Raw genomic sequence first — 4,779 nt, forward strand, 5'->3', positions numbered from 1 at the left:
CTTGGAGTTCGGATATGAAGATTCCTTTCTCTATAAACCGACTCTGTACAACCCTAGGCCCCTCCGGTGTCTATATAAACCGGAGGGTTTAGTCCATAGAGGCAATTACAATCATACAGGCTAGACCTCTAGGATTTAGCCATTACGATCTCGAGGTAGATCAACTCTTGTAACCCCTATGCTCATCAAAGTCAATCAAGCAGGAAGTAGGGTATTACCTCCATCGAGAGGGCCTGAACCTGGGTAAACATCATGTCCCGTACCTCCTGTTACCTTCAATCCTCAGACGCACAGTTCGGGACCCCCTACCCGAGATCGACCGGTTTTGACACCGACATTGGTGCTTTCATTGAGAGTTCATCTGTGTCGTCAATAGAGGAATCGATGGCTCGCCTTGGCGTCAATGAAAAAAACACCTCTGGAAGGGCCCTAGTTCCTGGGATATCCTCCAGATCGGCAGTTTCACCATGGGTGCTCGCCCGACCGTTAAGCCCAAGGTGGGCCCCCAGATTGCCAAAAATCATCTCCGCATCAGCACCGAAAGCATCGATAAGATTGATCCGGCAGATATCTCGTCTTTAAACGAACTACTAGATCGCGTCACCGCCCTGGGGTTCACAACAAATTATGATCTGATTGGGCTTAAACCCGATCAGAGGGAAATCAAGTCCCCACCCGTCACCCACCTGGTGACCGTCGTGGAAGAGCAAGTAGGGGATATCATTCCTCCTATGCTGAAAACGAACTATGTTCGGATATCCGAGCCCTACAAGCCGAATACCCATCTTCGAGAAGATACCATCTGTCCTCCGAACATAGAATCAGGCGTCGAGCCTAAAAATCCCCAGGACACTCCGGATCCTGGGGAAATCACCTCAGAAATTTTGCAAAATCTGGATTCCCTGGTGGGCAGGGTTCGGATTTAAGCCCACCCGCCCACCACAATCAATACTCTCCCAGCAATTTTGGTCTCCTGGATATATACGACTTAATGTACATACGACAGCAACCTCAGGAAATAGTTCATCACTTTTGGGCAAGATTCCTACTTGTTAAAAACAAGATTAAAGATTGCTGCAACGACGATGCGGTATCATTCTTTTGCCGCAACTGCAAGGGCGAGGGAATCCTCAATGCCCTCAACTGATGCCGCATACTGCACTTTGCAGATTGGGCACACATAGTACAAAAGTATTGTGCAATGGAAAGCGCCTGGAAAGCACAGACAACTCGGTGGGAACCATCGGCCTTTAAGCCACCCACCGGTCGGGCAAAAAGGATGCACCCTCATGGGACACCTGATCATAGCTTCACGGACAATAAAATTAAGCCCTTAATGGGACGGAGAACTGTCCTCGATGAGCGGCTCGATAAGCCCTGCCAGATACACGCAACGCTAAATTCCGAACCAAGACACAGCCTTCGGGCATGTTGGATACTCCGGCAGGTGGCTAAGAGCGGTGAGGCAATCCTCACCAACACTACCCTAGAGAAGTACCCCTCTAAGGATAATGATCTCAATGTATTCACGGTCTTTGAGACCTTTTCTTCAAATAATCGACGTAAAAGGGTTCTCCGGGACCTCGCCGAAGTTAACCAAGTAGCTGCAATAAACCCTTGGAATAACGATAACCTTCAATGCCACTGACGAACCACGGACCCGATCAGTCCGAGCACCAAGCGCCTTAGTCCTAAACCCAATTGTGGATGGCTTTCGGCTTACTAAAGTGCTCATGGATGGACGTAGCGGATTAAACCTCATTTATGAGGACACGCTCGACAAAATGCAAATAGACAAGAGCCGCATCGAGCAGAGCAGTACAACCTTTCGAGGTATTATCCCCAGCCGAGAAGCACGGTGTTTGGGACAAATAAAACTTGATGTGGTATTTGGCACGCCTGAGAACTACAGGTCCGATGAATTAATCTTCCAGGTGGCACCTTTCAACAGTGGATATCATGCCATGTTAGGGCGAGATGCTTTCACACGATTTCAAGCCATACCTCATTTGTTGGGGAACACAGTAAATTTGAAAAAAAATCCTTCGCACACACAAGATCTATCATAGTGATGCATAGCAACGAGAGGGAAGAGAGTTGTCCACGTACCCTCGTAGACCGTAAGCGGAAGCGTTATGACAACGCGGTTGATGTAGTCGTACGTCTTCATGATCCGACCAATCCTAGTACAGATAGTACAACACCTCCGCGATCTGCACACGTTCAGCTCGGTTACGTCCGACGAACTCTCGATCCAGCTGAGTGTCGAGGGAGAGCTTCGTCAGCACGATGGAGTGATGACGGTGATGATGAAGCTACCGGCGCAGGGCTTCGCCTAAGCACTACGGCGATATGACCGACGTGGATTATGGTGGAGGGGGGCACCGCACACGGCTAAGACAATTATCAACTTGTGTGTCTATGGGGTGCCCCCCTCCCCCATATATAAAGGAGTGGAGGAGGGGGGAGGGCCGGCCCTCTATGACACGCCCTAGGGGGGTCCTACTCCCACCGGGAGTAGGATTCCCCTTGTCCATGTAGTAGGAGTAGGAGAGAAGGAAGGGGAGGAGAATGCCCGAACTCATCTGGAACCATTCTGATGTCCAAACATAGGCTTCCAATATATTGATCTTTATGTCTCAACCATTTCGAGACTCCTCGTCATGTCCGTGATCATATCCGGGACTCCAAACTACCTTCGGTACATCAAAACACATAAACTCATAATACCGATCGTCACCAAACGTTAAGCGTGCGGATTCTACAGGTTTGAGAACTATGTAGACATGATCGAGACTAATCTCTGGTCAATAACCAATAGCGGAACCTGGATGCTCATATTGGTTCCTACATATTCTACGAAGATCTTCATCGGTCAAACCGCACAACAAGATACGTTGTTCCGTTTGTCCTCGGTATGTTACTTGCCTGAGATTCGATCGTTGGTATCTCAATACCTAGTTCAATCTCGTTACCGGCAAGTCTCTTTACTCGTTCCATAATGCATCATCCCGCAACTAACTCATTAGTCACATTGCTTGCAAGGCTTATAGTGATGTGCATTACTGAGAGGGCCCAGAGATACCTCTCCGATACTCAGTGTGACAAATCCTAATCACGATCTATGCCAACTCAACAGACACCATCGTAGACACCTATAGAGCATCTTTATAGTCACCCAGTTATGTTGTGACGTTTGATAGCACACTAAGTGTTCCTCCGGTATTCCGGAGTTGCATGATCCCATAGTCATAGGAACATGTATAAGTTATGGAGAAAGCAATAGCAACAAACTAAACGATCATCGTGCTAAGCTAATGGATGGGTCAAGTCAATTACATCATTCTCTAATGATGTGATCCTGTTAATCAAATGACAACTCATGTCTATGGTCAGGAAACATAACCATCATTGATTTAACAAGCTAGTCAAGTAGAGGCATACTAGCGACACTCTATTTGTCAATGTATTCACACATGTACTAAGTTTCCAGTTAATACAATTCTAGCATGAATAATAAACATTTATCATGATATAGGGAAATATAAATAACAACTTTATTATTGCCTCTAGGGCATATTTCCTTCAGTCTCCCACTTGCACTAGAGTCAATTGCACGAGTATTGGGTCCAATGAAAATCACTCTGGATTCCTTTGCCAAGGAAATTGCACGAGTATTGTCACAAAAGATTTTCATTGGACCCAATGCACTAGGTATTACACATAGATCAGATATGAACTCCTTCATCCAGACTCCTTCATTTGCTGCTTCCGAAGCAGCTATGTACTCCGCTTCACACGTAGATCCCGCCACGACGCTTTGCTTGGAACTGCACCAACTGACAGCTCCACCATTTAATAAAAATACATACCCGGTTTGTGACTTAGAGTCATTCGGATCAGTGGCATAGCTTGCATCCATGTAACCATTTACGATGAGCTATTTGTCACCTCCATAAACGAGAAGCATATCCTTAGTCCTTTTCAGGTATTTCAGGATGTTCTTGACCACTGTCCAGTGACCCACTCCTGGATTACTTTCGTACCTCCCTGCTAAACTAATATCAAAGCACACATCAGGTCTGGTACACAGCATTGCATGCATAATAGAACCTATGGCTGAAGCATAGGGAATGACTTTTATTTTCTCTCTATCTTCTAAAGTGGTCGGGCATTGAGTCTGACTCAACTTCACACCTTGTAACACAGGCAAGAACCCTTTCTTTGCTTGATCCATTTTGAACTTCTTCAAAACTTTATCAAGGTATGTGCTTTGTGAAGTCCAATTAAGCATCTAGATCTATCTCTATAGATCTTGATGCCCAATATATAAGCAGCTTCACCGAGGTCTTTCATTGAAAAATTCTTATTCAAGTATCCTTTTATGCTATTCAAAAATTTAGTATCATTTCCGATCAACAATATGGCATCTACATATAATATCAGAAATGCTACACAGCTCTCACTCACTTTCTTGTAAATACAGGCTTCTCCAAAAGTCTGTATAAAACCATATGCTTTGATCACACTATCAAAGTGTATATTCCAACTCTGAGAGGCTTGCACCAGTCCATAACTAGATCGCTGGAGCTTGCATACTTTGTTAGCACCTTTTGGATCGACAAAACCTTCTGGTTGCATCATATACAGGCTTCTCCAAAAGTCTGTATAAAACCATATGCTTTGATCACACTATCAAAGCGTATATTCCAACTCTTCTCAATACCTAGTTAAATCTCGTTACCGGCAAGTCTCTTTACTCATTCCGTAATGCATCAT

This window comes from Triticum dicoccoides, chromosome 5A (assembly GCF_002162155.2).
Source record: "Triticum dicoccoides isolate Atlit2015 ecotype Zavitan chromosome 5A, WEW_v2.0, whole genome shotgun sequence".
NCBI lineage: Eukaryota > Viridiplantae > Streptophyta > Magnoliopsida > Poales > Poaceae > Triticum > Triticum dicoccoides.